Here is a 26,011-nt window from a genome sequence, read left to right on the forward strand (position 1 = left end):
GATGCCGGCCTACACAACAGGCCGCGATGCTGGCGGGCCACAGAACGCAGCCAGGTAAACGACAACTACCCCAACTGCAAGCGGTTTGTCTAAAACGGCACGGACACACACCGCCAGTACCCACCCCCACAAGGGCCACCATTCTGGGAGGGAAAATACTTCACTGTAACAGTTGTATTCAATGCCAAGTCTACTCTTATAAGCGAGCATCTTTTAAAAAAGGAAACAGAATCGTAACGGTAATACATGTCCTGTTTCCACGAAAATAGTCACAATCGATTTCCTTTTAGTTTTACGAGCAAAATGCGAATAGTTTTTTTATGTTCATCTGCAGGATATAGCTCGCATATCTCTCTCTCTGCCCTCCTTCCATTACTTTGTAACATTCGACGAATTGAAAAAAAAAAAAAAAACTACAGCACTGCTGCCCATTACAGATGACCTAAGTGCAGACGTTGGTGCTCTATAGCGACACATCTAACACATGTATTTACTTACCTCACATCTCCTACATAACCTTAAAATCGAAAAAAATAATTTCCGAAAGAATAACTTCCTCCATTGGGTGTAGAAAAATATCCGCTACCAGTCACAATAAAGGTTATTTATTTGTCACACGACCGGTTTCGGGCTTGCGCCCATCTTCAGGTGTTTATACATTCGTGTACATATTTGTATTGTTGGAGATCACTGTATAAATACAAAAAAAAAATTGCTGGTGACTACACAGATACGAGTGGGACAATTGTAAGTAGTAAGGCAGCATTTGACGAAAAAATATCTGTACTTACATAAAGATGAAGCACCATTATTACAGTTATACTATGGTGATAGTTTTCCCACTTAGTTACACACTTATGGTCATTTTCACGTCCATATTTCAGTTTTAGCAAGTATACCTTCATATTACACTATTATTATGTGCACTCGTGAAATACACGATGTTTACGTACAAACATGTGGGCTGTGATCAAAAAACTTAGATGTAGAATATGTAAAGATGTTGCTCATACAGAAACTTGTAGGTTATGGTCAAAGAAATTAGCCACAGGAAGTGCTAGGGTGTTGCATGTATATAAATTTAAAAAGCTGTTATACAATTCGACGTTTTTTGATACACATTATGAAGTTTGTTTTATTCACATTTTTGTCGAATAACTTAGATCTCCTCCCCCCATGAGCCATGGACCTTGCCGTTGGTGGGGAGGCTTGCGTGCCTCAGCGATACAGATACCCCTACCATAGGTGCAACCACAACGGAGGGGTATCTGTTGAGAGGCCAGACAAACGTGTGGTTCCTGAAGAGGGGCAGCAGCCTTTTCAGTAGTTGCAGGGGCAACAGTCTGGATGATTGACTGATCTGGCCTTGTAACAATAACCAAAACGGCCTTGCTGTATTGGTACTGCGAACGGCTGAAAGCAAGGGGAAACTACGGCCGTAATTTTCCCGAGGGCATGCAGCTTTACTGTATGATTAAATGATGATGGCGTCCTCTTGGGTAAAATATTCCGGAGGTAAAATAGTCCCCCATTCATATCTCCGGGCGGGGACTACTCAAGAGGATGTCGTTATCAGGAGAAAGAAAACTGGCATTCTACGGATCAGAGCGTGGAATGTCAGATCCCTTAATCGGGCAGGTAGGTTAGAAAATTTAAAAAGGGAAATGGATAGGTTAAAGTTAGATATGGTGGGAATTAATGAAGTTAGGTGGCAGGAGCAACAAGACTTCCGGTCAGGTGACTACAGGGTTATAAACACAAAATCAAATAGGGGTAATGCAGGAGTAGGTTTAATAATGAATAGGAAAATACGAATGCGGGTAAGCTACAACAAACAGCATAGTGAACGCATTATTGTGGCCAAAGTAGACACAAAGCCCACACTTAGTACAGTAGCACAAGTTTATATGCCAACTAGCTCTGCAGATGACGAAGAAATTGATGAAATGTATCATGAAATAAAAGAAATTATTCAGACAGTGAAGGGAGACGAAATTTTAATAGTCATGGGTGACTGGAATCCGGTAGTAGTAAAAGGGAGGGAAGGAAACATAGTAGGTGAATATGGACTGGGGCAAAGAAATGAAAGAGGAAGCCGCCTGGTAGAATTTTGCACAGAGCACAACTTAATCATAGGTAACACTTGGTTCAAGAATCATAAAAGAAGGTTGTATACATGGAAGAAGCCTGGAGATACTGACGGATTATATAATGGTAAGACAGATTTAGGAACCAGGTTTTAAATTGTAAGACATTTCCAGGGGCAGATGTGGACTCTGACCACAATCTATTGGTTATGACCTGTAGATTAAAACTGAAGAAACCGCAAAAAGGTGGAAACTTAAGGACATGGGATCTGGATAAACTGAGTAAACCAGAGGTTGTAGAGAGTTTCAGGGAGAGCATAAAGGACCAATTGACAGGAATGGGGGAAAGAAATACAGTAGAAGAAGAATGGGTAGCTTTGAGGGACGAAGTAGTGAAGGCAGCAGAGGATCAAGTAGGTAAAAAGACGAGGGCTAGTAGAAATCCTTGGGTAACAGAAGAAATATTGAATTTAATTGATGAAATGAGAAAATATAAAAATGCAGTAAACGAAGCAGGCAAAAATGAATACAAACATTTCAAAAATGAGATCGACAGGAAGTGCAAAATGGCTAAGCAGGGATGGCTAGAGGACAAATGTAAGGATGTAGAGGCTTATCTCGCTAGGGTAAGATAGATACTGCCTACAGGAAAATTAAAGAGACCTTTGGAGATATGAGAACCACTTGTATGAACATCAAGAGCTCAGATGGAAACCCAGTTCTAAGCAAAGAAGGGAAATCAGAAAGGTGGAAGGAGTATATAGAGGGTCTACACAAGGGCGATGTACTTGAGGACAATATTATGGGAATGGAAGATGGTGTAGGTGAAGATGAAATGGGAGAAATGATACTGCGTGAAGAGTATGACAGAGCACTGAAAGAACTGAGTCGAAACACGGCCCCCGGAGTAGAAAACATTCCATTGGAACTACTGACGGCCTTGGGAGAGCCAGTCCTGACAAAACTCTACCATCTGGTGAACAAGATGTATGAGACAGGTGGAATACCCTCAGACTTCAAGAAGAATATAATAATTCCAATCCCAAAGAAAGCTGGTGTTGACAGATGTTATTCAATCTGTATATTGAGCAAGCAGTGAAGGAAACAAAAGAAAAATTCGGAGTAGGTATTAAAATCCACGGAGAAGAAATAAAAACTTTGAGGTTCGCAGATGACATTGTAATTGTCAGAGACAGCAAAGGACTTGGAAGAGCAGTTGAACGGAATGGACAGTGTCTTGATAGGAGTATATAAGATGAACATCAGCAAAAGAAAAACGAGGATAATGGAATGTAGTCGAATTAATTCGGGTGATGTTGAGGGTATTAGATTAGGAAATGAGACACTTAAAGTAGTAAAGGAGTTTTGCTATTTGGGGAGCAAAATAACTGATGATGGTCGAAGTAGAGAGGATATAAAATGTAGACTGGCAATGGCAAGGAAAGCGTTTCTGAAGAAGAGAAATTTGTTAACATAGAGTATAGATTTAAGTGTCAGGAAGACATTTCTGAAAGTATTTGTATGGAGTGTAGCAATGTATGGAAGTGAAACATGGACAATAAGTAGTTTGGACAAGAAGAGAATAGAAGCTTTCGAAATGTGGTGCTACAGAAGAATGCTGAAGATTAGATGGGTAGATCACATAACTAATGAGGAAGTGTTGAATAGGATTGGGGAGAAGAGAAGTTTGTGGCACAAGTTGACCAGAAGAAGGGATCGGTTGGTAGGACATGTTCTGAGGCATCAAGGGATCACCGATTTAGTATTGGAGGGCAGCGTGGAGAGTAAAAATCGTAGAGGGAGATCAAGAGATGCATACACTAAACAGATTCAGAAGGATGTAGGTTGCAGTGGGTACTGGGAGATAAAGAAGCTTTCACAGGATAGAGTAGCATGCAGAGCTGCATCAAACCAGTCTCAGGACTGAAGACCATAACAACAACAACAACAACAACTTAGATCTAGGAAGTACAATGTTGTTACACATATATGAAATTATTCAAAGCTGTTTGCAAATTAAAGAATGACAGCTAAAACTGTTTTGAGTCACTCTGTTGTCAGATAACTTAGATCTAGGAGGTACAATAATGTTACACACATGAAATTTTGAAAGCTATTACACATTATAAAATGCCAGTTACAGCTTGTGTTTACAATATGGCTATTACAAATTACGTAATGACACTTGGACTTTTGTATGACTGCTACATCGAATTTCCATAGAATATTACTTTGTTAATATATAAGAGGATAATTATTTTCTGTTTTTGAATATTTCATGAAATATATGAAGGTAGGATTTGTTTGCAATTTCCACGGTCTGGTAAGTTAGAGCTGTGGATATAAATTTCTGGCTCTTTGAGCAGACTCATTTTCTCTCCTTTCATCACTGTGTGTAGTATTTGTAGGTTTTCTGTTATGGCTGTGGCTGAGTGACCATGGCCTTTTAGGTGCATTGCAAAGGTCTATTTATCAACATTATCCATATGCTCAAGGTATTTTATAGTGAAACTCCTTCCAGTTTGGCCTATGTAGAACTGTGGGAAATTGTCACATAAAAGTTTGTAAATACCTGATTTGTGGTGGCATTGTTTGTTTGTCTTATTGTTGTGGATGATATCCTGTTGTAGCTTGTTGTTAGTGCTGAAAGAAATTGGAATACCAGTTTTCCGAAATAGGTTGGCAATTTGGTAAATTTTACCTATAAATGTTATCCTGGCGAATGTGTTTTTTCGCTCTTGTGAATCTGATTTAGTAAGTGTGCATTGTTTCTTTTTGATTTTGTTGCTAAGTTTATCAGATACATTTGAGCTGTACCCATTTCTCCATGCAATTTCTTTTATAATGTAATTTCTTTTTGTTCATCATGGGGGCTGAGTGGGATTTTATGTATACGATTAAGTGTGGATCTGAAGAATGCCATTTTGTGTTTTGTTGGATGACATGAGGAGTTGTTAATGACAACGTCACTAGCGGTAGGTTTTCTGTAAATCTGAAAGGCATTTTTCTTGTTCACATTACATATTGCAAGGTCAATAAAATTGATGCTTTCAACTGCTTGATGTTCTACAGTGAATTTGATGTTGTTGTGCTTGATGCTGAGGTCTTTAGCAAGTTTCTCAACCTTCTCAGTTGTACCATTGTACAAGATAATAGTATCATCCCCATCGTTTTATAGTATATTATTTTATTTTCAAGTGAACTATCTGATCTCAAAAATTTATTTTCTATGTGGTTAACGTAAATATTTCCAAGTATGCCTGTAAGGTGTCAGGCAAATCCAACACCTTACATGAAAACCCTGACATAATAAGCAAATCTACTAGCATGGCACATATCTCCGAATAAATCGTGACATTAAATTAACCAAAGTAATACGAGTAACGAGTGAGCAAATGGAATACCACAGACTAACACAAGAATGCCTAAATGCATGTCGCACCTTCCGTGTGGCAGACGCAGTTCCAAGGGGAGAAACGAGGGCAGAAGCCGAGAGCAGAACCGTGTTAAGCTAGAAGGCCCTACGATAAGGGACGGACACCCACGTCTCCAGCTAACCACGAGGGCTCACCACCCGCACGTTTTAGCGTGAGACTTTTTCGCGTCTCAGGTACATCAAGGACCACCCCTCAGCCCATGTTAAAAGCCAGAGTCCTCCAGAAAAACAGTATAGATCTTACGATAACACAAAAAGGGCCACTACCATCCGCAAGGTTTAGCGTGAGACTTTTTCGTGTCTCAGGTACATCAAGGACCACCACAAGCACATGTTAAAAGCTAGAGCCCTCCAGAAAAGCAGTATACATCTTACAATAACACAAAAAGGGCCACTACCACCCGTAAGTTTTAGCGTGAGACTTTTTCGCGTGTCTGTTACATTAGGACAATCCTCCAGCCCATGTTAAAAGATAGAGCCCTCCAGAAGAACAGTATAGATCTCACGATAACGCTAAAAGGACCACACCAGCTGCAGGTTTTAGCGTGAGACTTTTTAGCGTCTCTGTTATGTTGCAAACTTTAAAAACATTGCCCCACCACGAAAAGTATAACGTTACTCATTGGGTAGACAGAATTTTTGTAGTCGGAGGTTAAGGTTAACATTGAGACCCTGATTGGTCAGATGGAAACACAGCCAGATAGTTTTTTTAAACTAACTTCGGTAAATTGTAGTAAGGAGAAGTTAGGAAAGAGTTAGTTCCGAGACGGCGAGCTGGATGGCTGCTGCGCCGGCCGCCGCCCTCCTGACGAACACCGACAAGGTAATGAACGCACGCTATGCCGCATAACAGCGCATAAGGCTTCACTCAGAACTGCAGAAGTCTCATCTGTTACACCCCCTTTTTGCGTAATACTAGTGTCGATCGTTAATTAAAACTCATGGTGTTCACATTTGCCATTTGAAGTAAAGATCTGAAACGCGATGATTTTTCTATTTTATAGTTATTGAGAAGCCACATCAACCACTGTAATTTACGACAAGTTAGATAAGTAATTAAAGATAATCAAGGATCACTGTAGACCATTTTGATAGTTTTCTCTTTTGTGAAACTTAAATTAAACCTAGATTATAGATGTGATATGGCATAGGTCATCCTTCGATCGATTGTAGAACTTGGAAACCCATTCAGGGAATATTCGTTCACAGTTTTGTTGAACGCAGTTGGTTTTTTACCATCCTGTATTAAAACATTTCCTTTTATCAATAGTGCAATTTATAAACGATGTTTTGTGAGTAGAATAAAATTTCCAATGGTAAACTTAACTGCTTTTTCGACGTTATTTTACCAGCTAACTAAAAATAGGAAAGCCTTGAACCCCTTCCACTAAATTTAGTTAGTATTAAGATTCTTTTACAGGGAGTGCAGTGGAGCTGACGCTGAGATCATTTAGTATTTGGTTATATCATCGCTAGTCTCACTGAACTCTTCTGAATTCTACATGTCATGTGTGGTCTGGCGTCTCCTTACCAGCAACAGGTCCCAGGTTCAAACTAGTTAATTCCCTAAAAAACACGCTCAGAGCGTCGTTGCGCGAAAGTGGTAGGGAGACACGATATAGTACAAACAGACACCACCATAAATGTTTAGATGCCTGCCCATTGCCAGACCATCTTCCTGTTTATAAATTTTGTTATTAAAAGTAAAATAATTGTGTGATAGGACTAGTTGTAACAGGTCAATGAGTTCATGTATCTCATCCTTGGATAGCTTTTTGTGTTTTAACAGTTTTTCTAATTATCTGAATAGTGTCATGTACAGGAATGTTGGTGTAAAGGTTTACTATGTTCATTGAAGCAAATTTTGCACCCTGTGGTATTGGTAAGTCTTTGATGTGCTCAATATGTTCACAGCTATTCTTAACTGCAAATTTGTTTTCATAGGTATAAAAATTACTAAGAATGTCTTTAAGTTTCTTGGTGATAAAATATGCTGGACTGTTTCTTGAGTTGACTATGGGGCGCATAGGGCAACTTTCCTTATGAATCTTTGGTTGCGAACGTAGTTTTGGTGCAGATGGGTCCATGACAAAGCATTTTAGAACATCAGAGTCACATAAAACGAAGTCAGAAGATTTCAGTAGTTTCTTAAGGTGGGCCTGAAATTTGGGTGTGGGGTCATTGTGTATTTCATGTATGTTATTAATCTGGAAAAATTGTAGAGTTTTGTTGACATATTCAGATTCATACATAACAACAGCTGGGTTCCCTTTATCAGATTTGACTACCAGAGCTCTGTTTTCAGATAGTTTTCTATTAATATTTCTGAGCAGTTTGGAGTCACAGTTATTTGATTTTTGATTTTGTAAGTTCTTGTATATGATATTGTTAACTTGCAGCCCAATACTAATCTTTTCATTATTATTTATTTTAGCTGAGTCGCATGCCATTTTAGAGCAGACAATTCATTCTTTGATAATGCTATCAGTGAGTAAAGGTGGCATATTGTATTTGAGACTCTTCTCAAGTAATTCAGTTTCATTATTGTCAAATGAGATGGTGGTTGAATTAATCACCCTATCGTAAGACCTTTGTTCTGATGTGGAAGGAGATTGTAGTTGTTACAGTTTGTTAGGGTTAAGAGCAAGTAATTTCTGATTCTGTCTAGTTGACACTACTAGTTGTTCTTTACAAACTTTGTCTTTAATGTTATCTAAAATATACCGTTATCTCCAACAGTACAAACATGTGCATGAATGTATAAACTGCTGAAGATTGGCGCAAGCCCGAAACCGGTCGTGTGACAAATAAATAATCTTTTATTGTGACTGGTAGCGGATATTTTTCAACACCCAATAAAGGAACAGTCACGGAGTTCGACAGCATCCACTATGGATAAAATTCATTTAACTTCCTCCATTTTGCTACAAAAACTTCCGATCATTGTAGAATGTCCTCATTACTTCATAAAGCGAGAATTTAAAGTCCAAGGAAAAAAATGTCTATGTTAAAAGATTTCTTTCGTGTGATGGATGAAATTGCATGGTTTGAGTTCGTCCCAAGTGTTAAATCAGTATCTACAGGGATATCACATATATTTCAGACACATGAAATAACATCATAGAATGCAGTCTTTGTTCTCATGTCGAGAAAACTCAATCATTTTACATTTGATAACGACACACTATAATTCCAGAGGATGTTGTTGTTTTTTAGGCTATACCAGGTCCCATTTTACCAACGAGAGGCTATATTTGCACTGGCGTTGACGAAACGTGAAAAACAATCGTGAGAGCATGTTTTGTAATAGAACCTTCTTAAGTCACGTAGTAGAGAACCCAATAAGATTCTAACGATATATCGAAAACAAATACCGTATGTTTGTAGACGTCTGACTTTTTGTTTTTCACCACAACTTGCCTCTAGCGATCTGTGTGTAAGGATTCTGTCACCCAGCAGACTGTCATAGGCAACAGCAGCAGATTCTTGCATTGTAGCTTCATAACAAATTCCTCCATCACAGAATAGCCTGTTTCACGCAATCACACAGTCTTTTATCATTTCTAGGTTCCAAATGAGCTATAATTCAAGTAGTAGCAACTTTATAATTAGAGGTTATGAAGTATGAAATGAAACATTACTTGCAGTAATACATATTTTTAAACACTTAACTGTGATGGTAATAGTGAAAACAATCAAGATTCCATGACAATAGATACAGCCGATTTCTGTCAGTTTTATGAGAAAAATCGGCGTAGTCTCAGAGCATTCTGCATGTTCAACATACAAATTGTCATACATGAGGGCAAAACATTCATTTCAGACATGTCAAATACCGACAGAGACCAGCATCTGAACAGTCATTTATTATGTTCAAGGACATTTCTCATCATTATTTCGTAACATCCAGAGTGGGTAAAAACTACAAATTGTCTGCAACCAAACTCTATTCAGTGATATTACTCCTTGTAACAGAATCTGCTAATGTCACCCTTAAGATTTTACTGCACCTCTCTCTTCAGATATATTGAAAAATAACTACTATATGCATGTTGACATCGAGGATATGACCAGGGGACCATTGCAACAGATGGCCAATGATTTAAGTCGCTTGCACAGACCTGTGTAGAGTTTTGTTGCCTGTACTGGAGGAATACCGTATGTTGTTTTTCATAAGCAGTTTGTACATTGTTTTCCAGTTGTAACACATCCAAGCAGTGTATTACTACAGGTACATACACTGCCATAGATTTTGTTTTTCTACCTTGACTTCTAGGTCTACGTTAGGTGCTAACCCAACATTAACACATTTAGAGACATTGTCTCCCACTGAAAGCTGCACTGCATGTCTTAAACTATGCTGCTCCCACAACTCACAGGATAGTAGAAATAAATCACAGAGGTGATGTTTCTCATTGGCAAAAATTTGGAAGATATGGCAATGTAATGAAACTGGAAGAGTTTGTAGCATTGTGCAGTGTTTCCAAACAGCTGTCTGAAGATGCTGACCTATACACTTAATCTCTTATTTCACAGTGAAGAGGTAGCAGATGACTCAGTGTTCCATTTCAAAGATAACAAGACCATTGTTTCCTCTTTTACAGTCATGTATGTGATTACTGTTCCAGTGTTGACTATTGCCGGAAGATACTGTTCACAACATGCATGATGTTTTGCTATTTGGGAAGCAAAATAACTGATGATGGTTGAAGTATAGAGGATACAAAATTTAGACTAGTAATGGCAAGGAAAGAGTTTCTGAAGAAGAGAAATTTATTAACATAGAGCATAGATCTAAGTGTCAGGAAGTCAAATACTTTTGAAACAAGTATTTGTATGGAGTGTAGCCATGTATGGAAGTAAAAAATGGACGACAAGTAGCTTAGACAAGAAGAGATGTGGTGCTACAGGAGAATGCTGAATATTATAAGGGTAGATCACGTAACTAATGAGCAGAAAATTGTGGCACAACTTGACTAGAAGAAGGGATCGGTTGGTAGACATGTTCTGAGCCATCAAGGGATTACCAGTTTAGTATTGGAGGGAAGCGTGGAGGGTAAAAATTGTAGGGAGAGGCCAAGAGATGAATACAGCAAGCACATTCAGAAGGATGTAGGTTGCATTATGTACTTGGAGATGAAGAAGCTTCCACAGGATAGAGTAGCATGGAGAGCTGCATCAAAGAAGTCTCTAAACTGAAGACCACAACAACTACAACAACAACAAGACAGAACAGCACATTAATCGGACGGCATAGTATGGCACTGTACTCAACTGTACTTACTCATTACCATACTTTCTACAGAAGCAGTGCACTTGCTGTTTCCTGTATGTCTATGTCTGACTACACCGATTATTCTCATAAAACTTATAGAAATCGACTGTATTTATTCTTGTGGAATCATGGCTTTTTACGAGGGTTGCCTAAAAAGGAATTTTTTTTTCCTCAGCCGAAATCTTTGCTACGAAAGCATTATTTGAGTTTTCCGAGTGTGTGCGCCAAGTCCCCGTCACTTCCGACAGATAACGTAACAGCAGGACAGTTTCAAAACGGCGCCTGTAGGTGATGTACGTTACAAGGAACGTGCCGTCATTGAATTTCTCACTGCACAGAAAGAAACTGTGTGGAATATTCACAACCGCTTGTGCGAAGTTTTTGGAGCATCTGCTGTCGACAGAAATATGCTGGGCAGGAGGGTGAAATCATCAGAAGGTGGATCGACGGATCTCCACGTTTTGCGGCTGTCGCACCTGACATGTTGCAGCAAGCTGGTGACGTCATTCGCGAGGACAGACGTATTACGACCACTCGCGGAAGACGTTTTGAGGACGATAAAGAGGTGATTTGCACAGTGAAACACTGGTTCCACCACCAGGACAAGCACTGTTACCAACAGGGGATACACGCTCTTGTTTCGCGCTGGAGGAAGGGATGGAGATTTCGTGGAAAAATAGGGTGTGTAGATAAAACACCATTCTTTCGTGTGTGTAATTCTCATTATGTTCAACAAAGTGCTGTTGATGAAGAAAAAATGCGGTGCATTACTTTCTCGGCAACCCTCGTCATATTATTGTCACGATTGAATGTTTAAAAATATATACTACCACAACTACTGTATTAGTTCATACATCATAACGTCTACCTATAAAATAGACACCACTTCAACTATAGCTCATTGTGGAAACTAGGGATCATAGTAGATGGCGTGAAACAGACTATTGTGTGATGACAGAATTGCTTATGAAGCTACACTGCAAGAATCTGCTGCCATTGCGAATGATAGTCTGCTGGATGATAGAAACTTTACACGCAGGGCACTACAGGCGAGTTATGCAGCGTATACAGTATTGTTTTTTCGATGTATCGGTCGAATCTTAAGGTCGCTAGAGGCGAGTTATGGAGTATTAACTGTCAGATGTCAGCACACAAATAGTATTTGTTTCCGATTTATCGATGGAGTCTTACAGGGCTCTCTACTAGGTAATGTTATGAGACATGCTCTCGCGATTTGTTTTTTACGTTATGTAAGTGCCTGCGTGATATGGCGTCGCATAGGTAAAACGGGACTTGCCATAGTGCAAAAACAACAATGTCATCTTGAATTACAGCAAGTTGTTGGCGAAAGTAAAATGATTGTGAGTTTTTAAAGAGATGTGAACAAATGTCGTGAAATGTGTGTCTTACAGTGTTATTTCATGTGTCTGAAATGTCTGTAATACACTCAAGCACGATAGTGTATTTAGAGGCACTGATATGAACGCCTGGGACGATCTCAGACTATGTAGTTTTTTCTATCAAATTGCAAGAAATCTCTTAACGCAGATGTTTCTTTCCTTCAGAATTTAAATTCACGTTTTTCTTCACTCTGATGGCAGTTTGGAAGTAACGTGGACATTCTGCAGTGATCCATGCCTATGGCGAGGAGAGGGGGGGATGAGGGGGAGGTAAGGCCGGCTGTAAGTTTGTTAGTTGTGACTGCACGTCGAGGAAAACACACATTCAACTGCCAATCCTGTCACTTGATGCAATCTTTCGGTCGGTTTTTGTGGTACTTGTGTCATTGTAATGATTTCTCCCGGCCCTCAGTAACTGTGCTGGATTATGACCCTTTGTTTATGAGTAGTGCCTTTTTGATGACAGTTTCGGTGTTTAATCGGGACAGTGAAGCATTTTTCATCATTCGTGGTAGCGTGTATTGGCCTTACTGAAATTCGAGCACCTGGGTTGCAGGTGATTGCGGAGCTCCGCAGTGAGAAATATCTGTAGTGAACTCAGACATCAGACAGCGAAAGACACAGTCCTCTGCTGTTTACTTACACCTAATGCACTTATTAAACTCCTATCTGTCCAACACCAGTATCTCATAAGTGGAACACAATTTCTGGCAAAAAGTAAGGTAGTGTCTTCCACTCCAGCCTTTTACCTGCTAGCTTATAGGTGAAGGGATCATCCTCTGTAGGGGTGGAGTACATCTGCCACTAGTTTCAACAGGCACTGTCATTTTTCTCCCAGCAACTCCATTTTTGAGCTGTATTGCGATTGCAGGTCCTCCTTGTGTCGCGCTATGCGTATAGTTGTGGAATTAGGCGTGATATTTGTGATTAATTACATAATTAGGACCAACAGTTACTTCAGTAAATAAAGTACATTAATAAATAAAGTACATTAATTCAATCTTCCTCTCCTGGATCTGAAAAGTTTCCCTGTGTTGCGTGTGCACTTGTGCTTTCTGCCCGGAAGAACTACTTTTCGAATCCCAGATATGACACCCGCCATTTCCTATCAATTTCTGGGTGGTGGCGGTGGGTTGGGACGTTGCAACACCTTGGGACAAAGAAATTCCTGCCATTTTGAAATTCCCACCATTGTTTGAATATTCAGCCAAAATTCGAAACTCCGCCAGTAGGGAAGGCGGGGGAGGTGGATGGGGTCGGGTGGTGAGGACAGGGGTGTGGGAATTCACATGCCAGTTAGGGAAAACACATGACGTCATCTGGCGGTGGGGGGGGGTAATTAACTGATCAATTTAATTAATTTTAATATCAATTTGATTTCAGAAGTGCACCTGGATCTCCATTATCCCACTTCTAACTTAGATTGATAGCATAGCGTTGTAATGATGCAGAAGCTGTGCAACTACATGCTGTATATTACCTTGTGTAATTAAATTAACGATTTAATTATAGTAATATTTTGTCTCATGATAATTACGAAGCTCTTGGTAGTCGTTTCTATTGTTACATGTAGGTCGCGGAGACGTGGCGAGAGCTTAAGGTATTTCTCCGTGTGGCACGGGATACTACGAAGCCAGAATCAGCATCTTGATCGTCGGCGATCGTCCACCGAAAAAATAGGATTGAACTTGTGCCACAAATCCTACAGCGATTATGATCTTATCAAAAAATAACTGAATGAATAAAAGATGAAACGAATATAGTGTGCATTCGCGTCTTCTTGGCAAGTGTAGATTCAATTTCAATTTTCAAAATGAGGCCAGGTTTTTAATATGTGTCACAGTGTTGAGGTCTCTACTGAAAATAAGCTCGTTGAAGAGTAGTTGAAAATAATTACTAGTCACTGAGTTACTCTTATTGCTTGATGTGTTTACGAAAACGTTATTTTCAAATGTCACTATTTTCTAAGTTTTAATCAACAGATCACACACAGGGTGCTTCAGATACCTCTACACATGAGAACCCATAAAACTTTCAAAAAGCAAGCATGAGACTTTCACATCCTTTCGCTTGCTATGCACAAACTATTAGTCCTACAGAAAAAAATGGACAGGAACGTTTTCTAGCAAATTTAATGTAATTAAACTGCATACTGGAGTATATTTTCACTGTAAGCCTCGGTTTTGGAGCTATTCAAGAAAAACGCGTTTGATGGTCACTTTTGTACGTTTCTCTTGATTAATCCGAAAGCTGCGGCCTCTAGCGAAAATGTACTCCTGTACGCAGTTTAATTATATTAAATTTCCTAGAAACAAGCCCTGTTGATTTTTAAAGATGGAGTAATAGTTTGCATGCCGAGAGGTAGAGAATATGAAAATGTTACTTGTGTTATGTGAAGGCACTGAAGGTCGCGTAAAATCCACAGGTAGGAGAAGATGATTCACTCTGTGTGTTTGGTAACGTCTTTAAATTCTGAGAAGCGCTAAAAACGAGGAAGTATGTCTTTGGTATTAAAATACTACGCCGATGTGCACTTCCTAAACAGCCTACTGGTGATTCAAAAATCGGAATGAGCTATAAGCTGTACCTAAATAAACCATAGGATATATAGTATATATTGAAAACTTTTAACTTGAAATACGACTATCAACGCAGAAACCAGCGATTCACACATTATGTTTGAGTGCTTGATGAAATATCATAGTTCGCTGTATAATCAACGAAAAGAATGAACGGTCATATTATAGGTCCTTCTGGTGCAGACCATAAAAAAGAATTTTATTTTCGCGGTGCACCACAATGTATGTGTTTCCTGCGTGACATTAATGAAGCTGCGCTTTCTACACTGGTTTGTACACATATCATCCGCGGAAACAAAGTAATTGGTACAAATCTGATTATGTTATTACAAGAACAGCACAAAACCACCCATAAAACTAGCAGATCTGGAATTCGTTTCTGTTTCATGTACATAGCAGCTAAGTGTAAGAAATAAAGGAAGGAAGGAAGGAAGAATTATTGGATGTGTCTACGAACTCTCTCGCGACGTAGTTCTTGGATAAAAAGTTTCCGTATACCCTCTTGCAACGAATAGGACAGAATGACAACATTTCGATGGCTGCCTCTGTCACCGTCGTCAGGGCTTAGACTGACTGTCGTGGAACTGCTACCTTTTCTTCTGTTTAGGTTTTGCATACCTCTGTCGGTAAAAATGGAACACTTAAAGGTTCGCTTTGTCGTCTGTCTGTTCGACCGAGTATTAGGACTCTTTTTCTCACGTACGGGTAGACATATCAAGTCTTAACATATATCACGTAGTAAAGTCTACGGTTCCTTGCCGGTGTAAGATATTTAAGCTTCCAAGCCAGTGCAATGAAAAGATACAGCCATTCATGTCACATTATATTCACAAAATCACCCATCAAAATCGATGGGGTACTTCCAGTTCTCCTAGAAACATGAAACTAGGCAAGAAGAAGTTGTTGCAGTATAAGTAAAGGAAATAAAGCCAGAATTAATAATCTATAATTGAATCACATGAAAAAACTCATTTTTATCAGTCTGTTTGTCTGTCTCTTAAGGCTCATTTTCCTAATGAGGTGATAGGCATGTCAAGTTGACATCCATGTCACGTGCTAACGTCTACCGTCCCTTGGATGTATAAAACACTTAACCTTCAAAGTCAGTGTGGTCAAAAGATACGGCAGTTTACGTCACATTCTGTAATACTAGAATATTCACTCATCAAGACGTATAGGACAGTTGCCGTTGATCCACAATCAAGAAATTTGGCAATAATCATAATTTCAAAGAACAAGTAAAGGGGAAAAAATATCATTTTTGGCTTTAGAATTTACATTGCGTTCATCAAGCGTTAAAATCATAATATAAAAATGTTACTCCATGAGAAGATGAAATGTAAGCTAAAGTCATGTTTTCTTTTTGGTAAATAAATAGATGTCCCCCACTGTCTTCTTTCTGTACGCCCGGGCTAGTCTCAGAAACTACTGCAGAGATTGTGATACAGTCCTGGAATTCCTGGAACAGATAACTTGACTGTATCGGTACCGATAACAGGCAAAATTGGTCCAGAGAGTCGATTCCCAGGATGAATGAACTGTCTATGTACTTAATTAAGTTTGAACGGAGCTATTCGCACTTGGCCAAACTATTTATTTGCGATTGGGTTTGCCACGAAGGGGATGGCTGGAAGCGGATAAAACCGCTCGAGTTAAAACTTTTAGCTATTTAAAAGAAGTTTTAAAACACAGAAATACAGGTGACAGAAATTTACGTTTTTGTATGGCTTTATATTACAGCTTAAACAGGCTCGCTGATGATAATAGTACTATTGTGGAATGTCGATGGTGGTGCATGGAAACAATCGTGTTCATAATCAAGAGCGAATGATGGGTAGGACTATGGAGTCCCGTGAAAGCGAAAGTAGCGGCTGAAAGTCACTGAAGGGAAAAAAGGCGACAGACGAAAGTGTACAGGTGGTGCAAGGTGAGGCGTTGCGCCTAGGGCACGAAAGAATGGGATGTCTCGGGAAGGATTTCATTGTTGGGTAGTGGTTAGCGTTGATTGGTTGGCAGAAGGCGAATAGGGCTCGAAGCTGAGTGGAGGATGGGCAGTGCATGTGGTGCACCGTTGGGTACCGCGTGCCGGGATGGTTGGCTGGGATACTGCGTGCCTCAGTCTTCCAGACTTTTAGAATCTTGCGATATTCCTCGATATAGGCAATTCAAATAGCTAATTTTTAGTTTAACGGCTGCTAAACCACCCTGTGTCTCTGTTTATTGCATTTAATCCACAATTTACAGAATGTTTGGTATCACAAATCACGAAGTTTATACGACTCACTTTTTTGATGGCATACATTACGTTAGCCACAGCCTACACAGTGGCCGGTCTATCTCGCAGGCGAAGAAGGGTCATCCAAGGGGCCACTACTGTGTTACTGCTTAGATGCAGCATATGGTGACGTGCTATGAAGCAATTGCGAAGGACCCTACGCCGCGCAGCAGTACTCCAGAAGAGGCCGGACAACAGCAGCGTACGCTGCCTCTAGCAGATTGGCTTAATGCAGCTGTCGTCTTGCCAGTGAGAGACAGTCTGTCTTTCGCGTCTTCCACAACATTTTCTGGGCACCCTTTCTGTTAAACAGACAAACGCCTACACATCACTACCCATTTCTTCGAAATTTGCGGTATATGCATATGGCCATAAAAAAAAAGCAAGTTGACCGGGCGAAGCATCAACAATTTACATTGGCATGGTTTCCAGTCAGTGGTTGGCATCGGAAAGAGTACAGAACGATCTTGGAATCGAGTCCCCATGCGGAAACTTCTGTTTCTATACCCAAATATCAAACACTCATCCGCCACAAACAAAGCAAAATAATGGTCCATATATTGTATTTATTAATATTGTAGTAAAAGGTGTATTTATTAATATTGTCATAAAAGGATGAAAAAAGGCAAAAGAAAATTCCGGACCAAAGATTTAAATAATGGTTCATGAGAATGTCGCCATTGCACAACAGAATTATGCAAAAAATTTTAACTAATGCAATGAAGCCGTATGTGCAGGAGAACCAATTTATTCTGTTAATTGACTGAAGTTTAAGAAAGTAGTCAGAAAAGATCAATGCAGAAAGAAGTGTGATACATGGAAGAAAGAGACATGCTTGAAGTTCTCTGTAAATGTAGAAAACGCGATAAGGAAGGCCCTAAGTCCAATTGAAGAGGACTGGACGCGTCTGAAAAGGGCAGTCACCGAAGCTGGAAAGAAAAGTGTAGATGCAAAGGAGGCAACTGCGAAGATGCTGCGGGTAACAAATGAAATACTTCAACCGTCGGCGGAAGAAAGAACTGCAAAAAGGTTCACAGAAATTCAAGTTTACGGAAGAATAAGTGACTTAAGAACGAAATAAATAGGAAGCTGAGGTAACCTAAGGCGAAATAGCTGCACCAAAAGTATGAAGAAATCGTAAAGGATACATAGTCGAAGGACAGACCCAACATATAGAAACGACGAAATAATTAAAAGCGAGGCAGTTAACATTAAGAGTGCAGTGGAAAGTCCAGTGTCAAAGGCATAGAAGAGAGGGCAGATAGCTGGAAGGAGTAAACTGAAGGCCTCTATGAGGCGGAAGACCTGCCTGATGACATGATAGAATAAGAAATGGAAGTTGGTAGGAAAGAGATAGGGGATCCCGTACAAATAAGGCAGAAGGGATGGACAACATTCCATCAGAATTTCAAAAATCATTGGGAGAAATGACAAACCACTATTCCCCTTGATGTATAGAGCGTACGAATCTGGTGATTCTGTGTGCGCGTATTGTATGTATTGAACCGGGGACTTAGAAACGATGGTGAGGCTTCGTCCCACCGTAGCCCTCTGTGGCTCACAACCCCCAACAGGCCACATCAGTCCACCCACCCCATTGCTGAACCACACTGAACCCAGGGTTTTCGTGTGGTTCTGCACCCAGTGGACCCTCCCAGTGGACCAGCCCGCATTCGCCGAGGCAGATGGAAAGCCGCCTTAAAAACGATCCACAGGATGGCCGGCATACCGGGAGGATTGGTGCCGCGGACAGGCACGCCTTCCCGCTGGGAAAGCAGCGCGCTAGACCGCGCGGCTAGCCGGTATCTGGTGACACTGTATCAGACTTTTGGAAAAACATCATCCAGACTGTTCCGAAGAAAGCAGGGTCCTACAACCGCGAAAATTATCGCACACTCAGCTTAACAGTTCATGCATCCAAGTCATTGACAACAACAGCATTCAGAAGAATGGAAAAGAAAATTGAGTTTGTGCTAGATGATAGTCAGCATGGCGTTAGGGAAGGTGAAGGCACCAGAGCGGCAGTTCTCACTTTGTGATTGATCATGGAAGCAAGACTGAAGGAAAATCGAGACACGTTCATAGGATCTGTGGACATGAAAAAAACGTTCAGCAATTTCAAATGGTGCAAGAAGAGAAAAATGTGGATAATATGTACAGTATCAACAAGAACCAAGAGAGAACAACAAGATTTAAATATCAACAACGAAGTGCTCGGATTAAACACATTGTAAGACACGAATGTAGACTTTTTCCTCTGGTGTTTACTGTATACATAGAAGAAGCAATGATGGAAATAAAAGAATTGTTCAGAAAGGATATTAACATTCTTGGTGAAAGGAATCAGAGATAAGATTCGTTGATGACACTATTTTCTGACTGAAACTGAAGAAGAATTAGAGGATATGTCGAATGGAGTGATCAATCTAATGAGTACAGAGCATGGGTTGAGAGTAAATACAAGAAAGAGTAATGAGAACTAGCAGAAATGAGAATAGCGAGAAACCTAATATCAGAATTGGGGATCGCGAAGTAGCCGAATTTAAAGAATTCTGCTACCCAGGTGGCAAAAGTGAGAGGCACCCACATGCCTAGCTCATACTGTGGCATCAAGCAGTCAGGCCTGCAAGATGCAAGATGAGTGGTCTGCCTAGCGAGTGGATTCAGTTTTATTTATCAATTAACATGAGCTCTAGTACTCACAATTAAGTAACAAATTATTCTCCTACGCAACAGAAACGGATAACGCACCTCTGACTATTAGTAATTTACAGAACTCTAACTGTTCACTACGCACTGGCAATACCACACTTAACGGCTTTGATCAACACGTGGCCATCACACAGAATATTAATGGCGCACACATTATAAATTCTGGGTATCATGACAAAATACTATTCGAAGGAAAAGGCCACCAATCTTTTTCTTGTCACTATCTTATTTATTCCGATAAAATACTATTCGAAGGAAAAGGCCACCAATCTTTTTCTTGTCACTATCTTATTTATTCCGATATATTCTATAACTGAAACAGACAAATTCTATAACCTACAACAATAACACATGAGAAATTCCGCCCACTGGGCATGGCTTTACATTGGTGATTCTCTATCTCATGGTCTCGTAATCAATTAACGCTGCCGTGCACTTTCTGGATAGGATGATAGATCTTTTGCTATATCTCACACTTCGACTCTCACACTCATCATCACGAAAATTTCCTCCGAATGGTACAAATAGGAACATGCATAACCCATTGCCTCTGAAACTATCTTGTTACTCTTCCATGCCAATCACACATACTTGTATCTCATGAAATACATCACACTGGCAACATACAATACAAAGAATAGTCACAACGTTATAATCACATCACTTTCAGGTTTCCCACTTCAAGTAGTATTTATCCCAGTTTCATACGACACTGCCCCATTTCGTAACTTTTCTTTCCTACTATGAACTCTGGAGTATATATGCACGTCTTCCTGTGCAATGCAAGCCAAGTGGCGTTGCTGGATAGACGGCTGACTCACCTTGCTTCTCTCTCAGAGTATTATAGTTTGAATCAAGCGTCACATGGAAACATAACACGCAAAATAATATTAAGAACATATTCATCACACACGCGAGTCCTCAACTGATACCATGGACGAGTATTTCTCTTTATCCTTTGTCTCATACACAGGTTGAGACTCACACAGTACTCACCACGTAGAAGTACTCGTCTCTAATTTCAAGTCCTGCACAAGCCATTTCTTAAATATTTCCAACTTATAGTACACATGCTAGTAATTCAGCTTAACTTAAGCACTCGGAAGTATTTCAACTTATTGCTACACGTGGTGTCATTGTGACCGTTGGTCACTTCCGAAGATTACAACTATCCCCTTAATATTACGTGCCTGACAATTCTCCCCATAAAAGTTCCTGAAATAGAGAAATTATTATTCCAAACTACTCTTAAGTATTTCACATGCGTACCATGTCTCCACTCTTTTGTCTTTACGGAGCACACCTAAGACAGGTTTCACCAACACAAGATCCAGTGGGAGAGTGCTGAAAACATGGCCGTTCTTCAGGTCCTCTCGCACCTGTGCCGAAGTGGGGGAGCACCTTGCTACCGTATTGGTCAGCCATATTTCAGGCGCTCAAAACTCCGGTAAATTTCATCTATTTGGTTCCACCAAAGGTGACCAAAGGATCGTCTCAAAGATGATCATATATTCACATTCACTATCTGCGGTTAGGAGACGACCATACATTCATTCATTTCACAGATCTCACCAAGCTGGATCTAGGGATTTATTTTGTGGGAGAGCACATGTGATCAATTAAATAAATAAATTGTCATTCTTTCCCACACTGGTATCCGGCTTCGGTGTATTAATTGAAATTGAGTTATTATTAGAAAAAAATATGTTGTACTGGCAAGAATAACGGAGAATGTTGTACCTATTTTCAATGTCGGGCGGTACCGTACCCTTTCAAAAGAATCATGACGGACAGGGCAAGGAGTACACAGAAAGAAAGTTAACACTGGCGGAAAGGGCGTTCATGGCCAAGAGGAGTCACCTAGTATCAAACATAGGTCTTCATTTGAGGAAGAAATTTGTGAGAATGTAAGTTTGGAGCACATGATTGTATGGTAGTAAAACGGAAGAGAATCGAAGCATTTGAGGTGTGTATTTTTACCGTGAGGTAAATAATTTTATCAAAAAGCTTCAAAACTGCCCATTTCTCACTGAGAGACACAAGAAAAGACATTCTAGGAAGACGGGATCAAAATACAATATATCGTCCGTCCGTCATCCTCGCCAGTATTTGACAAAACTACGGGTTTGGTCCCATACTCTTCAGTGAAAGAAAATGTCTTATGAATGTAAACAAAGTTTATTTTTCTGTAGAAACTTTAAAAAGCAAGTAATTGTAAAAATATGACATTTATAATGCCTGCACAATGCCGAAAAAATTATATGCTGACTTGTTTTTATGATGAATGTCGCCTTGACGGATATAAATCATCTACAATATTGTAAAATGGTAACATTATCTAATTTTATATACGAATCTTTCATGTACGCTTTACAGCTCCCTCCTGTAAATTGATTTCAAATACTAAATTTCCCTTTGCCCTTATTTTAACGTATTTCATAAAAATATTGATAAATACAATTTACTGATGATTATTTCAGTTTATTTGCAGCCTAAATAACGTTAAAAATGAAAATAAAGAGCGATATTTCTGCATAGGGAGTCGACCCCACTATTCTCGGACTGCCGTGCTGTATACTTGGCTCTGTTAAAAACACTGCCTGAAAACCATGCTACAATAAATGACTCATCCATAACCAGACCAGGGCCAAAAATGTTATTTTTTTTCTAAACGCCTGGCTATGTAAAACTCCCCATTTTGTCAGTTTCATTTCTGGCCAAACCCTGCATGTGCCACGAGTTAGGACGAAATCGTCGGTGATTACGTGTACGCTCGCAGTTGTAGCCCCTACGTAGTTAGCTGAATCGACGAACTTTAAATTTATGAAATTTATCGTTTAACCGAATCATTCCATTTTCTAATGGACTTTTTTTTAGTACTTATGGCTGTCGGCAAACCTCGTCGTAATACGTCTAGCAGACCACACTGTCGTATTTTTCTCGCGCAAAGCTCTCCATCTTAATTGCCAGCCATCTCTTCATTCTTCTAAATGATAATTTCATACTGATCTGAGTTGTTCGCTGATGAGTTGTAACACTACGACCACTGTCAAAGGCGCTATTGATAGACCCCTGGTGGCGTCAGCGGCAGGTAATGCAGTAAGGAAAGTACAGGGGGCGCTCAAGAATACGGAGGCGCCGCAAGACATGCATACTTGAAGGTGAGTGCGGAAGTAGGCCACGCCTGCAGGTGGCGCTGTCGTGTCTGGCCACGAACGGCGGCGGTGCAGTGTGCTCCGTGATTTGGACGTGTCAGTCTTCTTTCATACTGTTTCCAGCTTCCGGCTGAGTTTACATCTGGCGTGCGCTGTCTCAAGCCTACCATACACTCTGCTTCCTCTCAGTACTGAAATATGGCAGGGGTTCGATGAGATTTACGCAGTCATATCGTGGTTACTTTGCAAGGTCACATTACTGCCAAGCTTTATGCCAATGTTTTACTTTTTCAGGTCCATCCTCTGGTGCATTATTCGTTACCCAGTGGTTGTTCCCTGCTCCAAGACGGCACCGCACCTCTTTACACGACTAGGGATGAGCACGAGGATGAATGCCCCTGCCCTGGCCGTCACAGTCATCAGATCTGAGTATTAATGAGCCTCTGTTGTTTATTTTGGGGAGAATGTGCACGATCGCTATCCACCTCCATCATCGCTACACGAGCGTGCCTCTACTCTGCAGGAGGAACGATAAAGGATTCCTTTGAAAACCTTACAGGACGTCTGCCTAACCATTCCGAGACGACGGCAAGCTGCGCTGAATGTCAACTATTTTCCTGCACACTGTTAATCTTAGTAATGTGCTGCGGTTTTGGCGTTTCCTAGTTTTCGTTCACGCCATGCGTATAAGCGGAGCAGAGGTGAATATCTAATTTATTTATTTATTTACGCATTTATTTTACCTGGCAAGATTAGGGCCTTCAGGCCCTCTCTTACACCTAACCAGGCATACTCAGATTGAACGAGTTACAGTTTCTACTTAACATTAAGGACATATAGCCTATTATGCAGTATTTATGTTAAAGAAAAAAATAGATATTATAACAGTAGTACAATGTTAATTATAACAATAAAAAATAATTATAACAATCAATAATAATAATAATAATAATAGTAATAATAATAATAATAATAATAATAGTAATAATAATAATAATAATGACTATGTATATGAAAGTAAACATACTTTTCTTTTCTGAATGTCAGACACATTGTTAGTTGGGAATTTTCTCGTTATGTTCTTGCAGCTTGTGAGTTATTCTCATCGAGCACAGACATAAGACGATAGAATGGGGTGAAAGAGATATATAAGAGGTAGATAGGTTAGAGGAAGAGAAATAGAACGGTAAAATTCGAAGCTGTGATGGAGAGGAGAAAGAAAGAGATGGGAGGGGCACAAGAATGGTGGCTATACCGTCCCTAATATGTATGTTTTGAGTTCCCTCTTGAATGTTGAGTAGTTCTGGATAAGACGCAGATCACAGGGGAGCGCGTTCCATAGTCGTATGGCTGAGATGGAGAATGACACGGAGAAAGATTTTGTGTTATGTAAAGGTACAGCCAAGATGATAGACGTATCCGATCTGGTGTTGCGATTGTGGAATGATGATAGGTGTTTAATGTGAGAAGATAAGTATTGGGGGCACCAGTGGCTAAGAAATCGATGAAGTAAGCACATCGTGTGGAGATCGCGTGCCGTATGTGGGCGTATCCAACCTAGCTGGGAGTATGAAGGACTGATATGATCATACAACCGAATATTCCACACGTATCTAACGCAAGCATTCATCACTAGCTCGAGGCATCTAGAATTTTCACTATTTGTGCCGTGTTGAACTACATCGCAGTAGTAAAGATTAGGCAAGACTAGTGTTTGGACTAATTTTTGTTTAACATGGGTTGGAAATATTTTTCTAAATTTTTGAATTGCATGTAGGGAGGAGAGCGATTTCCGGCAAGCTGTGACTGTTTGTTCTTCCCAGTTTAGGTGTTCATCCAAGATTATTCCAAGGTCTTTTACTGTTTTTTGGTATGGTAGTTGGGTACCATTGAGGAGTATTTTAGGGACTGTTTCGCGAAAGTACCGGCTGATTAACTTTGGATGAGATATAAGTATGACCTGGGATTTCTTGGGGTTTAGTTTCAGACCTAGGTTCTGTGCCCATCGAGAAACAGAGCAAAGATCTGCGTTCATACTCGCTACTGCACCAGCAATGTTCTTGGGGCTTGCACTTATGTACAGTTGGATGTCGTCGGCATAAAGATGGTAGTTGCAGGAGTGAATCACTGAAGAAATATCATTAATGTACAGTGAGAAGAGTAGTGGACCAAGGACGGAGCCTCGGGGAACTCCAGAGCGCACGCTTTTCCATGATGACTTTTCCGACCCACAAATGACTTGTTGACTTCTGTTTCTGAGGTAGCTGTCGAACCATTGTATTGGGCTGTTTGAGAAATTCAGCTGTTTCATTTTAATTAGTAATATATCGAAGTCAACTGTGTCAAAAGCCTTGCTAAAGTCAAGCAGTGTTAGGATAGTAGCTTCACGTCTGTCCATAGCATGTTTAATGTCATCAGTTACTTTGATTAATGCGGTTGCTGTACTATGGTGCTTTCGAAATCCTGACTGATATTCGTCATGGATGTTATGAGTTTTGAGGTAATCCGTCAGTTGTTCATGGACGATGTGCTCTAGGGCTTTAGAAATTGCAGGTAGTATGCTGATCGGCCTGTAGTCACCTGGCGACTTAGGGTTGTCAGTCTTGGGTATAGGCTTAATTAAACTTTGCTTCCACTCCGTAGGATATGTACTACTGACAAGAGACAGGTTGAAGATGTCTGTGATAACTGGAATAATAGTGTCTACGACGTTCTTAATCATGCCAATGCTCACTCCATCATTTCCTACTGCCTCGGAAGAGATTCTCATAATTGCCTTGTGTACTGTGCCGGTAGTGACATGTTTTAGGAAAAACTTGTCTCTCGAGAGATTGTTATCTTGGGGCTGGTAATTTGTCGCTGCGTAGCAGTTTGCTGCTGTTGAGAAGAAATCGTTTAATTCTTCTGCAGACGCTTGATAAACAGCGTCAGATCTTCGCTTTCCTATACCGAAACTGCGCAGCTTTTTCCACAGTGCATCAGGTTTTGATATGCCGCATACGACAGAGCGGGCATGTCTGATTTTGGCATTCCTCACGCTTTGCTTGGTTCTGTTTCGGAGTTTCCTATAAGCTTCGTACGCCTCGGGAGTT

Source organism: Schistocerca gregaria, chromosome 8, assembly GCF_023897955.1.
Source record: "Schistocerca gregaria isolate iqSchGreg1 chromosome 8, iqSchGreg1.2, whole genome shotgun sequence".
In the NCBI taxonomy this organism is placed as follows: domain Eukaryota; kingdom Metazoa; phylum Arthropoda; class Insecta; order Orthoptera; family Acrididae; genus Schistocerca; species Schistocerca gregaria.